Source organism: Sciurus carolinensis, chromosome 16, assembly GCF_902686445.1.
Source record: "Sciurus carolinensis chromosome 16, mSciCar1.2, whole genome shotgun sequence".
Lineage (NCBI taxonomy): Eukaryota > Metazoa > Chordata > Mammalia > Rodentia > Sciuridae > Sciurus > Sciurus carolinensis.
In genome coordinates this window covers 2,438,674-2,453,801 of record NC_062228.1, presented here as the reverse complement: position 1 = coordinate 2,453,801, position 15,128 = coordinate 2,438,674, and positions in this window count along the sequence as shown.

Below are 15,128 nucleotides of genomic sequence, written 5' to 3'. Positions count from 1 at the left end.
GATCCCAAATCGCCCTCTGGGGCTGACGGGATGGTCACCCTGTGGGAACTGTGCCTTGAGGCCGGCTAGTCAACCTCTCTGATCCTCAAATTCCCCCTCTAAAAATGGGGATGAGAGAACACCTGCCTCAAAGGTCATGAAGGCCAGATGATGGAGGAGCTCCTGGCATGGGCTTCATGGAGCAGTGGTGGTAGTGATCGGGCAAACCCACCACGCTGAGGATGGTCAGGCCATCCAGGGCCACAGGCAGAAGGCCTGGCCTCCAGAGAGCTAATCTAGAACCTCCATTTCCCTGAAGAATAGACAGGCCCAGAGAAGGGGTGGGACCTGCCTGAGCACACACGGCACTGCCAGCCGGCGCTTCCCGATCGGAGTGTAAACAACCAGCCTAGAAATGGCCACAGTGTGCAAGCTGTGGACACCTCCCCTTGTTGGGACTGAGATTCAGAAGGAGCCCCCCGCCCTGCACTGACTGTCTTCAGACGGGTCTTACAGAAGACAGCACACGGGCGGGCGAGAGGGGCAGCACCGTCTGCTACCAGGAGACAGCGCTGGGCACTGGTTGCTGGTGTGGGGGGTTGGTAGGAAGGGTGCTGGGCGTGTGTTCTTTCCCCAGCCAGCCCCTCGGAGGCCTTCACAAACATTTAGACGGGGACTCCCTCCCTTGGTTTTTCCAAATATTTGTAGCTGTGGATCACCCAGTCACTTCCAGAGAGGCAAAATTTGTGGATTCTTCAGCCTGCACAATCCCCCCAACACTGCTAGGGTGCAACTGAGCATCATTAGCGTGTCTCAAAGCTTCTGGTTGAAACTGGGGCCCCCACACTCAGGATGCTGGGGAGCAGAGGCAGGGAGTGGGGTGACGTGTGGGCATCTTAGGTTGAGCTGGCTGTCCCAGCAGCACGGTCTCCACTAATCCTGGTGACGCTGGGTTAGGTGGGGCTCACAGAGGAGAACCCCTGGACAAGGGGAATGAGCTACCCAGGCTGGTGGGCACAGCGGGTGGTGGTCTGGCCCCACGCAAGCCTGAGGCAGGCAACCTGGACTCCAACCTCCCCCAGCCTCTTCCCTGGGCGATGTTACCATTCACACATCCGTTCCCTCCAGCCACCCCGAAGTCACTTTGTGACACCCTCATGAACTTTTTCCTGGGCTGGGGACTGAGCCCAGGGCCTCACACAGGCAGGGCCACAGCCCCAACCAGGTCTCCACGCTTCTTTGCCGTCATCTGAGGAACTTCCCCTGAGCAGAGGCAGGGCTGCAGCCTTCCCCTGAATGTCAGGCTCAGGTCTCCTCAGGACCTGGCCGACTGCCTTCCCTCCTACAGGCCACAGGGTGCCAGGCTGGGGCTGCCCTGAGACCAGGAGCAGAAGCAGAGCCATCCCAAGGTCCAGTCAAGCCCCACAGCCTCCCACCCAGACCCGCTCCTGACGCCCCACCAAAGGCTTTCCTGCTGCAGACCAGGCGAGTAGGCAAGAAGCTCGGGTGGCAGCCCGAGGCCAAGAGCCGTGCTGTGAGCCTCTCTGGGCAGCCAGCGGGGAGGCGGCGCCTTTGGCCGGGTTAGTGGCGCGAAGGCCGAAGGCGGCGCACCGGGTGCCAGGCTTGCCGCGGGGGCGCAGGCAAAGCCGGAAAGGGGCTGGAAGCACGGCTGGTCCTGCCGGGGTCGCCTGGAAGACCGAGCCTGTACTTAGTTCCCCGTGGTAAATAACAGCTCTGGTTTCTGCTAAAAGGATTCATTCCCAGAACACAATAATTTTCATCTCCTCTTCGCTACAACCCGTATTTTATGGCTAAATATACGCCATAATGAGCCGCTGGCCTGATAGCGTCGTTAAGGAGATATTTGACCTCGAGTTTAATTGCAGGATGGAGTAAATGGCTGGGGAGCACCGAAGGGGCCCCGCCAGCGAGAGCAGGCCTCGGCATCTGGCAGCCGCCAGCCCCGGAGAAAGTGGTGCGGCGGAGAAAGGGCTCCCGCCGCCCGGCCGCTGCGGCTGGGAAGGGCGCAGGCGCCAAGCGGGCCGGTGAGACTGACCCTGGAATCCCGGGGCGTGACCAGAGTAGGACCACCCCTATCCCCGGAGGGGACCCGTGAGACCCTCCGCCCAGCCTGTTTCCCAAAGCTCCCATAAGAAAAGCCACCCTGTCCCCAGGAGCGAAGCGCAAGGACAGCTACGGGGTGCCCCTCACCACCTACATGCCGGGGCGAGGTGCCCCAACGCAAACCCCGTCTCTCCGGACTGGCGAGAGCCCGAAGGGAGCCAGGGAGGAAGACTGGCCGGCACCTGCTCGGGCGCAACCGCGCTGGCTGACAAACGCCGCGGCTGGCCGAGAGGGGCTCCCCAAACCAGTGCGCTGGGTCTCCCCAACTTGGGGCTGCGACCCCAGGCCCCAGCGCTTCTGCACGAAACACGTGGGAGGGCGGGAGCCTGTGACCTCCGGGCCGGTGAGAGTCGGCGGTTCAGCCCTGCTGCTAGAGCAGGGGCTGCGCGCACCGCACCCCTCTTTCTCCTCTGGGATTCTTCGCTCCACTGCTCAATGTCAAGGCTAAAAAACCCGTCAAGCGAGTGTCAGCAGTGCGCGGGTTTGACAAATGGTAGCTCTTTGAAAGAAGGGGGGTGCCGACAACTGTGACTTAGGCCCACTTTGTTCTGTCTTGGTGGTTCTCATGGGAGGGGCATGTGTTAGGGACTTTATCCGGTGAAACGAAGGCACTGTTTTTTCCCCAAATGCAGCCACACACCTAGTTTTGCACCTCCTTGGGACCTTTAGCTGTCCTGTTAAGAACACCTGCCCCCAACAGCGCCAATGCTTCCTGACCTGGAAGCAAAGGGGCCTCTCAGTCTCCCTTGGCTCAGCACCAGCCCTAAGGTGGGAGAGCAGAGAGGGTGGGGCAGTCTTCAAATCAGTACTCAGCTCCTTGACTCACCCACACACTCTTGTGAACACTTTCCATGCCTAAACCTTGGAGTTAGAGGCTTCATCCCCTCAGGGGAGAAAGCTGACGTGCTGAACTTACCCCTGGCCAGGCAAATGACCCTGATTTCTCTCTCTCCCCTGAGAGTTCTGTGTCTTCCAGTGGCCGACTTCTTCACTGCCGGGTGCTGAGCAGATTGCAGAGGTCAGGTGCCCCAGGCCCTCAAAGCGTCATTGAAGTCATCCAGGTCTGCTTTGCAGTCCTGGCAAAGCAGGAATTCAAACTGGGTGGGGAGGTGGGGAATGGCATCCCTATGTTACTGGGAGGTCCCAATCCTCCAGGTCCAAGGCACCACAGAGGTGTGTAGGCCGCTCCCTCCTTCCTCTCGGCAGGCAGCCTGGCCTGCCAGAAACTCGGGCTGAACTGCGGGAAGGTGGTGGAAATGTGCGGAGGAGCCGTGGAGGTGCGGATCACCCACATCGCCCCGTCCAAGGTGCTCTAGAAGACGAGACAGGGCCTGGACTTGTCCACCCGGCTACGCCAGCCCCAGTCCCCTTTCACTTTGTGGTCATCTGGCAGCAGCGTCTGGAAGAGGCTGGGGTGCATTTTACCTGCTGCCCTGGTCCAGGCCCCACTGCTCCCACCCACCATGACCACCAGCAGCCTCTCTGGCAGGAACCTCTCCCGTGGCGCTGTCCCCCGATCCAAGGTTTACCAGGGCAAAAGCCGTCATGGCCCTTTCCTATCAGGGAGGAAAGAGGGCAGCTGTTGGGGAAAAGGAGGAGGACCAGGTTCTCATGGAAAGAGGGGAACTGGGGCAGCTTTTGGAAGGAAAAGAAAAGAAAAGAAAAGGAGAAAGCAGCTGGGTCGGGAAACGAATGTCAAAAACCAGGCAAATGATGGCACGAAGCAGAAAGGACGGGAAAAGGCAAGGAGGTCAGAGCAGGAGGAGGAGAGACAGCTTTTATTTCCATCCCAGTGTCCTGGAGAGTTATCTGGGTGCCTTCCAAAAAGAGTACTGCAGGACTTTAAGGAGCGTTTTTCTCATCCACCGACTTGCTCGCGCTAGGGAGGGTGGAGGGCTGCGCAGGAATGATTGTCACGTCCCGGTTTGGGAGTGTAGGGGTGACTGCAGAGTTCCCGATTCTGTGTGTGTTCGCGCGTGAGGCAGCGGGGAGGGGGTTGGAGAGAGGGCGCAGCACAATCCCCCCCAGTTAGAGGAAGGGAGGTCTGGAGCTGGCGGAGCGCGTGCGTCCTTTGATTGGGCCTGGGACGCAAGCACCGCAAGTCCCCGGCGGCCGCAGTACGATCGTCGGGCTGTTTGTAATTTCACCCTTTTTTCATTAACATAAACACCACTTGAACAAAAATATACAGGGCCACCTACTTCGCCGGGAAAGGCAGTCCAGCGCCCACCGGGCCGCGCTCGCCAGCCATCCGGGCCCCCTGTCCTGGCGGCAAGATCCGGGTGTCTGTGTCCCCTCAGTCCACCCCGCGCCGGGCTCCGGCGGAGACTGCCCCCGGGTGGCTTTGAAGCCTTGGATTCCCGGCTCCCGGGTCGCACCCCCGCGGTTCAACCTGTCATCCCCGCCCGTCGCCGCCCGAGCCTCGGCAGAGGTGCCGAGTTGTCAACGCAAATTCCTAGTTAAGCCACTTGTTGATAAAGCCCCGGGGCAAATTGGTTCCTTTCTACCTGGCCGCCCCGCCCGCCCGCCCGCGCCGGCGCAGCCAGCCGCAGCTCGTCGCCCGCGGCGGCCTGGAAGCGCGCTAATTGAGTTGGAACCAGCAAGGTCTCTGTCCGCCCGCCGCCGGGCGGGGGAGGGGGTAGGCTGAGGCGGGACGGAGGCCTGGGCTCGCTGGGGTGGCTCTAGGCGCGGTGAGCGCGTGGGGGCGTCGGTCTGTGCCCCCGGCGAGCGGGCAGAGGCCACCTGGGGGCTCTCCGTGGTCCTCCTGCTTGCTTCTCTGGTCACCACCGCCACCGTTCTCAGGGATGTCTGGCGCGTGGCCAGTCACCTGGAGCTGCGGTCCCCTCTGCTCCCCTCTGCTCCCCCATCTCGGCCAGGCGCCTGCCGGAATGGAAACTTGCGAGTGTTTTGAGGATCACAGTGGAAATCAGCCAGGCTCTTCTAGGGGCCAGGCCCCAGGTTCCTCAGCGTCGCCACGTGCAGGTGGGTGAGGAGCCCATTCCCCGCATAACTCAGGCACGATGGCCAGAAACAGCCAAGTGGTAGCTCCTTGAAGACCCTGCTTCGGCGCCTGATCTTCGGCGTTCCGTATTTCCGGCTCCGGGTTTAACCACATCCAAGCAATCTCCCACTTTGAAGAGCATTTCTCGGGTTTGCCAGGGGTGGGTGTGGGGTCGATTCGAGGCACCCCCAGTGCCTGCACCTCAGATTTGGATTTAGGCGTCACCCTCTGGAGGCATCCAAGGCTGCATCTGGTGTCCAGCACCGAGGTCCCCACCTATAGCACCCTTCACCCCTCCTCGCCAAAGGGTGGCCCCATACCCAGAAGTAGGCACTGTTACCACTGCCAAAGGGAGCGACCAGGTTGGAGGCACAATGGGCTTCGTTTCCGGAAGGTACACCCCTAAGGCCGCGGGCCCGGGGCGCGCCCCCGGCCCCAGGCACTCTCTAGGTCCTCTGCCCAGAACCCGCGGGAAAGAGCGCTGAATCCGCCACTGATGCCGCTGTGGCAGGGCTCGGCTGGCGAGAAAAATGACGTGACAGGAGGGGGCACCTACGACCCTTCCCGGCCAGGTCCGTTTTGAGTTTGCAGCTCCAGCGTGCCTCGCCCCGGCGCCTAGGCGCGCGCCCCCTCCCCCGGGCTGGTGGAGGTAAACTAAACAGCGCGTTCACGCAAGCAGGACCCATCATTAGTCCAAACCGCGGTTAGAAGAACTGCAGCGTCTCAACCCGAGAACAGCAGTAACCAGCCCGCCGCCACCGCCGCCGCGGTCCGGCGGACGCGCAGTCTCCGCGCCCAGCGCCCCGCCGCCTGGAGCAGGCGCGGCCAGACCGCGCTCTGCGCTCCACCCGGGCCGCGGTGCACCGCCTCCGCCGAACGCCGGCCCTGCACAGTTCTTTCCTGAGAGACGACGTTCAGAAATGGAGCCAGACTAGCAGAACCAGAGTGAGTCTCGGCTGCTCGAAAAGAAGAGCGAGAGTCAGGGCAGGTGAGCGGCGGAGGGCAGCGTTCCTGGCGCGACCCCTTCGCAAAACGCCGCTCCGCAGACACGCGGAGCAAACGCGAGGGCGGCGGCCGGGGCTCGCACCGCTCCCACAGGGGCAGCTCGATTTTCCAATTGTGGCGAATTCAATGGGTCTCAGCCCGACTTGGGGGCGGGGGCTCTCACCCCACGGAGCGAAGCTGTGCCTGCCGTGGAAGCGAGGCAACTCCTCAAGCCGAGAAGGAAGGCGGAGGGAAGGGAGAGACAAGGATCCATCGACCTTGGGAATATAACAAGATAGGTAGAGTATTTTGAAGTTTGTGATTTCTGAAATAGCTGGTCTTGACCATCTTCCATGGCAGGGACAGAGTTTCTGCAGGTAGATAATTGCCAACTATTAAGAAAAAAAAATTACCCAGGATGAGAAGTAGCTTGGTCGGGGCTGGGGAGTAAGCGCGCCTGAACCCAAGTAAGCTGGTGGGGTTACTTTGGCTGACATCCTCTCTGCCTGCGACTAAATTGCTTAAAGATTCGGTATATTTCAAGCACCGGGAAAATAAATTTCAAAATGAAAATAAAAGGATTAGAAAGTTTGAGTGTTTGCTGTATGATTTTGCCTCGGTTGATTTTTAAATTCTGTAGGGTAGAGAATCGGGGGCTGGTGATGAGGTGGCCTTGACTGAGAGGGAGAAGGAAGGGTCATTTCCAAAGGGACAGCGAACGTTTTAAATGACCGGGAGCACTCCACGCTTAGGTGGAGAGTTTCTGCGTGGTCCCAGGTGGAGAGCAGCCTGGCCGGAAGGGGCCATACCCCACGGAATTCTCTGAAAGTCTTTTCTGCGAGGGGAGGGGGGCAGGGTCCTCCTGGCCTCCAGGGGCCAAGCTGGTGCTGCCCACGGCCCTTTTTGCTCAAAGTCCTCCTGCTCCGATCCCATGCCTCAGAACAGCCTGGATGAGGGTTCTTCCTGAACTTGCCGGGAACCGGCAGTGAGCAGGAGCTGCCTGCCCCGCAGACAAGAGCCCAAGCGCATGCTGACATCCAGGAGCTGGGGGACCAGCCCCCTTTCCAGAAACTGGACAGGAAGGGACCCAGCAAGTGGGGGGTGGGAGTCAGTGGGGTCTCCCTGGGGTTTGGAGGCTGCCCTGGGCTTCCCTGGGACTGCAGGCTAGGGGCTGCGGTTTTGTTAGGAAGCCTGGTGGAAAACTGAGGGTGGGTGGGGGGCAGGCTTGCCCTAATGCCTAAGCAGAATTTGAGGTCATTTCCCCTCTTCCTCCTAGGCGCCTGGGGCTGCCCGAGGTGGGGCTTCACAGGGGTCTGCACCCTCGCCCTTCTTGAGAAGGGAGGGAAGTGCCTTAAAACAATCTGACATTTATTAGGCCCTTTCTGCTCACCCATGCTGTGTCTTGAGTTCCTGTCTGTGAAAATGAGCCAAGAGCAACTCCTTAGCAGAGCCAGTAGGTGCTCAAGGGCTCCCTAGTGACATGCTGGTCTCACCTAGTCCACAGCAGCCCCAGGGCTATTCTTGCCATCATGCAAAAGAGGAATGAATGGAGGCTCAGAGAGGTCAAGAAGTCTCTCAGAAGTCACCCAGCAGATGGGGCAGGGTAATAGCCAGGTTCAGGGTTCTGTTGTCTGCAGAGGGTGACCAGGACTAAGCCCAGCCATGGCGGGTAGGGTTAGATCCTCTGACTTGTCTCCACACCACCAAATTCTTGGTCCTGTCAGGCCAAGTGCCCAGGCTGGGGCTCCACAGAATTTTAGGGGCTGCCAGATAAAAATGGGGTGAGGAATCCCATCCACCAGCCCCACAAAGAACCAGGCTAAGGGGGCTTTGCACCCACAGGAACAGCCGCCACAGCTGACAATTACTAACTTATCTAATTCCTTAACTAACTGGAAGAGATATTACCTGTGTTCTTTTTTACAATTGAGGAAAGTGTAGGCACAGAGAGGTAAGTTCACTGGCCCTGTCACACAGCAGTGGAGGCAAATCTTAGCAGACAGTGCCCAAGCTGCTAATCATTCATGGTTGTATTTGTTCGTTTATTCGTTTAACATTTGAGTGTACACACCTGGACCTGCCACTGACCCCTGAACAGTGCAGTCCTGGTATTTTCCCCTCTGGTCCTCGGGTCAGCTCTGTGGGTGGGAACTAATGTTACCCTGCTGCAAGATGAGGAGACCAAGGCACCCAGGGGTGGAAGCATTTGCCCACGTCTCAGAGATAGTGCCATGCAGGACTGCATCCTCCTTTGGCTTTGGGGGTCCTTGCCCCATGGTGGGGTGCCAAACCTGGGCCCTGGTTGGTCCCTGGGAGTGCAGCTCTGGTCACCCCTTCTCCAAGGACCCGCTCCTGCAACAGACCCAGGGAGTCAACCCCACATCTGTGCCTGTGTCTCTGTGCCAGTCTCAGCCCTGGGCTTGCCCTCTACCTGTGCGGACCCTGCCCTAGGTGGCGGCTGAACCTCCCTGCGTCTGCATCCTGGCCTCACTGTCTGTCCCCGGGCTCCAGGTGCCTCTGGAGTTCTGATGACCAACACCCCAGAATATCCCTGGGTGCAAGCCCCGCCCCCTCCCTATACTGTATTTTCCCTTCCTTGCCAGCTCCCAGGGACCCCTGCTGCCCTGCCTGTGCCAGGCACACCAGCTGGTTCTCCCATGACCCTCACAACAAGAGGGCGTCCTGTCCAAACTAACCAAAGCCATCACCCGGCTGGAACAAAAGGACTACGCTGGACCTGGGCTGGGCGGTGTGGGCGGAGGGAGTCTTCTGCATTTCCTCAGCCCCTGGGCGGAGGGACGGCAGAGGGACGGATGGCCCAGTCCTTGCAGGTGAGCCCCCGCCCGCAGGCTTGCCTCCTTTCCATGACTTCCAGTGCCCTGTAAAGGAGCAGAGGCAGAGCCCTGCAGGCCACCAAGGAGGCCTGGCTGTTGTGAAGGCGCGGGCGGCTTCCTGGGAGGAATCCTGCGTGTGCCCCGGGGTGTGTGTGTGTGTGTAACTCCGCCTGGAAACCTGCTCTTTCCTTTTGCTTTCTGGAGCCACGGTCGGTGGGCTCTTCTCCACGCCTGTCTCAAGCGCCTTCCCCCCGGGAGCCCCACGCTGCCAGAGGACAAGACTGGGTGGCAGGTCCCTGTGCCCTCTGCCTCGCCTTTCTGTCATCTTTCTGCAGCTCAGAGCTTTTGCCCAGAAACATGTTCTGGCCCTTCGACACCCCCACGCACCTCCCCGCGGGAGGGAGAAGTCCTGTGTCTTCCTGAGAACGGCTGCGCCAGCAGCAGGATAAAGATACACGGTGCACGGGCTGCCTCCGCCGAAGAGCCTGCCGGAGCCGCGACCAGAATGGGGACTCCAGGAGTCTGCTAATGCCAGAAATCTCCAAAATATCCTGCAGGGAAGAGAGCTGCAAATTCCTGGGCTGCAATGTTGTCAAATATTTCACTGAAGCACGTCATGGAAAGTGCGTGCTCTGGGGTAAAAGGGCCGAGTGGAAGGGACGAGCTCCGGTGTGGCTGCTCAGCCCGGAGCTTTTTTTTTTTTTTTAACAAACTAGAAGCCTCTTCCTGACACACAGGCAGCAGGGAACATCAACTTTCCGGGACAGTCCTTGTCATAGCTGCTCCCTGAACTTGACCCTGTTGGCCCCACAGGTGGGGACTCCTGGCAGTGGGGCTCTGAGTCCCCTCCGTGCCCAGGGGATGGCAGGGCTGGCAAGGCCAGGGAGTGCTGCCTTCCTCTTCCTCTGCTGCAGCGCCCCTGCCACCCCAGCAGGCTCTCTCGGCCCGCTTGGGAAGCTGGCTGGCTGCGGACTAGCTTGGTCTGAGTTTCATTGAAAAGCAATACGCACAGGAGGGTCCACACTGCAAACAGGAGTGCAGCCCAGCCTGCAGCTCTCCCAGTGTCCCCATTTGGCCAGGCATTGGGACCTCCCCAAGAGAGTCGGGGGCCCTCTGGCGCCCATCCCGCACACCTCTGTGCCTGCTTCTTCTGTCCGCCAGAGGCACTGGGGGGGGGGGCCTTCTCTGTTCCACTGCCAGGGCTCACAGCCTCCCCACAGGGCATGCGCTGTCCCCCATCCCCACACCACACAGAACAGCTTGAAGGTCACCAGGTTTGTATGCCTCCCAGAGCAGCCAGGCAGGTGACAGTCGTTGCTACAGAAATAAAGGAGTGTCGCTTTTCTCCCCTGAGAACTAAAGTCAAAACAGACTATGCCTTACTGGATTATGGCAGTTTTGTGAGCCACAATGACCTTCATCACCATCCTCATGATCACCACCATCACCACCATCACCACCATCATCATCACCACCATCATCACCATCATCATCACCACCACCACCATCATCACCACCATCATCATCACCACCACCACCACCATCATCATCACCACCATCACCATCACCACCATCACCACCATCATCATCACCACCATCATCACCATCATCATCACCACCACCATCACCATCATCACCACCACCACCACCATCATCATCATCACCACCATCACCATCACCATCAACATCATCACCATCACATCACCACCACCACCACCATCATCATCACCACCATCATCACCATCATCATCACCACCACCATCACCATCATCACCACCACCACCATCATCATCATCACCACCATCACCATCACCATCAACATCATCACCATCACATCACCACCACCACCACCATCATCATCACCACCATCACCATCATCACCGTCACCATCATCACCACCATCACCATCATCATCACCACCATCATCACTATTATCACCATCATTACCATCACCAATATCTCCACCTTCTCCACCATCTCCACTGTCTCCACCATCTGCATCATCACTATCACCCCAATCATCATCATCATCACCACCATCATCATCACCACCATCATCAGCATCTCCACCATCTCCATCATCTCCATCCTCACTATCATCCCAATCATCATCAACACCATCACCACCACCATCATCCTCACCATCATCACCATTGCCATCCCCATCGCCATCACCAGCACTGCAGGTTGGATGCACGTGCACCTCCTGGCAGCCTCCCATTGGCCCAGTCACGCCTCACTGTAGACCCAGCCCTAATATCTGGCAGATGGAGCATGAGTCAGCACAGAGCCCCTCCCTGCAACATGCTGTACTGGGATGTGCAAGGACACACCTCCCGCAGCATCCCACGGGATGTCTCTCACAAGGTGCCACGCACAGAACCCATGGCATCACACATGCACGGGCTCTATGTGTCCTAGGGTGTGTGACCAGGAGAGCCTGCACACTCAGCCCCTGACTGTGTGTGTGTGTGTGTGTGCACGCACGCGTATGTGTGGAAGATGGGCTGTATTACAAAGTGATTGTGCCCCTAACACTGCTACATGGTACACACACCTTGTTATGCTCTGTGTGCAGAACGCCTCTCTGTCCTGCCTAGGTAACGGCACATTGTGCGCATCTGAGCCTTTTCACCACCCTTGAAACCACAACCTGGTACCGTGTCCTCCTGTAATGCACAGTGCCAGGAGCCCTCTGCCACTCTCTGTTCCTACCCCTCAGGCTGCTTTAGAGGCAGCCTTGGGGCCTCTCCTTACCCCGCGGCGCGTGGTGTGGCTGTGTGCTAGGGCTCTCTGCGCACGGTTCGCACATCTGGAGCTTGCAGAGACCTGTCGCAGCATTTTGAACACAGTTCAGTTCCTCTCCAGGCACAGGGGCGCCCTCTCAACCTGGTCTTAACGTTTCCACCATAGACCTCTGTCCCAAGTCTTAATTTTCAATCCCAAAGAGCCCACCCCACCCTGTTTCCCCCCCTTCTCCTCTCCGGGGGACCTGAAGTTTGGCGTCTCCTGTGGCGTCCCGGACTCTCCGGGCTCCGAAGCCCCACGCCCAGGTCCGCTTCGCACGATGACCGCCCTACCTCGAGGCACCGTTTGGACGTCGCCTCGCAGGGGGCTGGAGGCTGCCGGGGCCAGGGGGCTCGGCCGGCGTCAGTGCAGGGCAGGGGCGGCAGGCAGGGCGGCTGCCCTCGCGGTGGGTGGTCGGCGGCCGCCCTGCCCCCGCCGCGCGGCCGGCCGGGCACAATCCGAGCTGGATCTGGTTCCCCGCTCGGGTTACGGCGCGCTCTGGGCCCCGGCGGCTTCACTTAAGCAATTAGCCAGTAAAAATGCCTCGGGCCTGGGGAGGGGGCGTCGAAGCCTGTTTTTACACCACCCCCTCCAGTTTAGGGATTCCTGGGGCCGGTGCCGGAGCAGATTTGACCGGGGATCCGAGCAAAGTCTTGAGGGATTCGCAGCTAAGAGCAACGCCCAGCCCCCCAGCCCGCGCCCACCGTTCCTGTCTGCATTGTCCCCCCCACCCGGCTGAGCCTCTGGGGTCTTTGTTTCTGTTTGAATGCATCAAGTCGGATAGCCCTGGCACAACCTCTAAGAAATGGGTGTCATTATTAGTTCCACTTTTAAGAGGGAAAAACTGCTGCATGAACAGCTATACAGCGTCCCAAGATGTGGGAGGGGGACCAAATCCCCGGGGCCCTGGACTACCCCTGGAGGGTCTCTCTGCAGGGTGGCAGAGGATTTTTGTAACCACAGGGCACCCTTCTGTAGGGATAAGACCAGCTTGGTAGGGGTTCTGGGAAGATTACATAGGCAGCCTAAGGGCATTTATCAGGGTCCTGGGGTCACGCACAGGGGGACAGGGATCTTGAATGAGCTCCAGGCATTTGGCAAAGCCTTGAAGAAAAACGTGGTACCAATGGCACAGGTATGCGCCTTAGGGATGGGGTCAGGAGAATAGGATTTTCAACAGTTTATCAAGGGGATTCACAGCCCAGAGAAAGGCTAAGAATGCCGAGGGCCGTTTAGCTAGCAGTGAGCTGTGTGCAGCACTCGGTTAGCCCTGGCCTAGCGTGGCTTGTGGCTGTTGTTCTAGCACCCGCGTCTGTCCAACAAATCTGGGCTCCCTGGAGCCTGGGAGGCCAGGGCTCTGGTGTGGTGACCAGCATTTTGAAAGTGCACTCTTTCCACTCCTGGTCTATAGGAAGCGTCTGGGAGGAGGACGGGCCGTGCCTTTCTGTCCTGGAGGTCGTGGGTAGAGAGGAAAGTGGACAGATAGATGGTGACTTCACAGCACTGGCTGACCTGGGCCAAGTCCTCTCTGGGCCTCTGCTTCCTCACCTCAAAAATGCAAGATTAAAGGAGACCTCTCCAGGCCTGTAAGAGTCAGGCACTTGGTCTCTGAACTCTCCTTGCTATGGCTGTGGTTTTCCCAGAAATGGGGGGGGGGCTCCAAATTACAGAGCTGGGTGCTCATTATTCTCCCCTGTCAGGCCTCCACTTCCCCTCCCGCCTCGGTAGGGAGTGGGGTTGGAGAGAGCTTTGGTCTTTGCAATCCTGAGAGCCCAGCTGCTGGGCCCTTCTCTTCATGGGCACCAAGCTGCCCAAGTTCTTCGCCAGCAGAATCTGGCTGGCTGCCAGGGCCTAAGGAATAAGTGGGGGCCAAGTGGGGTCCCCAGTCCCACAGCTTCTACCCTAACAGGCAGAAGCTCCCTTACCCCAAAACATAAGAAGCTCTCCCAGGGGAGCCTGTGAAAGGCAGTGGTGTGCAGGAGGTGGGGAGGGAGGGAAACCGGTCTCATGGTTGGTCAAAGAATCTACAGCACTCCACAGCTGGGGAGAACAGAAAGCAGAAGAAGGCTGCTAGTACAAGGCCCCCAACTTCATGTTCTATAAACCCCCCTCACTTTGGAGGCCCCCTGTGAGCCAGGGAAGGGGAGCGGGGAAGGGAGACACTGCTACCATTTTCAGAGACCTGTGGGTGCCTGGTGCACCCCTCACTGCCTGGGAACTGGGCAGCCCCGAGCTCATCCTGCTAAAGGCCAGGTGTGGAGGGACTCCCTCCCAGGACCACACCTCCCCTCCAGCACCCAGGCGCTGTTCTCTGCAGCTGCCACACACGTGGGGAGACGGTGAGGATGGGTGCGCATGGGCTCGGCCCCTGTGCTGGAGTGGGGTGGCTGTTCTTGTGGTGGTGTGTGCCTGTGTGATCGGCTCTGGTGGGCAAATGCAGCACAGCATGGTGTAGGCATGCCTGGCATGTAGGCTCCCATCAGTGGGCAGGACTTGAGACCCTCTGATGGCTGCGGGCACCTGAGCCATATGTTCAAACCGGCTGGGAAGGTGTAGGCAAAGCTTTGGAGGGTACTGAGGGTGTCTGTGCGTAGCAATGTTAGGTGGGCCCTGTGAAGTGGGAGTGGGTCTGCCTGCCACGTCTATCTGCTCGAACACACAACTACATATTAAGTGGTCACCTCCCACACTCGCCCTTTCCCCAGGCAGGACAAGGTGTGGGCGTCTGGGCTCTCTGGTCTCCAGAGCCATCTCTCCAGCCCGGCTCTGCCAGGGGAAGCGGAGACAGCCCGGCAGGCTACGCCAGCAAGCCATCCACTCCAAGCTCCTCGCACGGACGTGCCAGGCGCCCTGAAGGCGACAAGGCGTCTTCCGTCAAAAAGTCGCAGGCTTGTTGTGTGTGTGTGTGTGTGTGTGTGTGTGTGTTGGGAAGGGGGCGGTGAGCGGCAGGCAAACAGTTTGCAGAAACTCCAGAGGCCGGTGGGCTTTGAAGGAGCCGCAGGCTGGGCTTAAAGCCCGGCACACGCCAGTCGCCCTAGCTCGCGCCGTATGGCTCGTCGAGATGACCCGCGAAATCACTCCCTGCCCCCCTGCTCCCAACCCAGGACCCGCGCCCAGGGTGCGCTGGAGAATCACACTCACCTGGGTCTGTGCGCGCTGCGTTGCGCCGGCCTTCTGCGTGATCCTGTGCTCCGCGGGACATCACCTCCCGCGCACCAGACGTAGCCCGCAAGCCCGCGTAACGAGGTTGGCTAGGGGTGGCGTGCGTGCAAGCCCCTCCCGGCCAGCAGCCAGGCGCTGGAGGGCCGCCTTGGCCCGCGCTCCCCACCCGCGCCGCCTGCTTTCCGGAACCTGGCCTGGCGTGCAGTGTCAGAGGCCCCCGCGGCGGCGGCAGGCCGAGCCCACAGGGGCATTAGGCC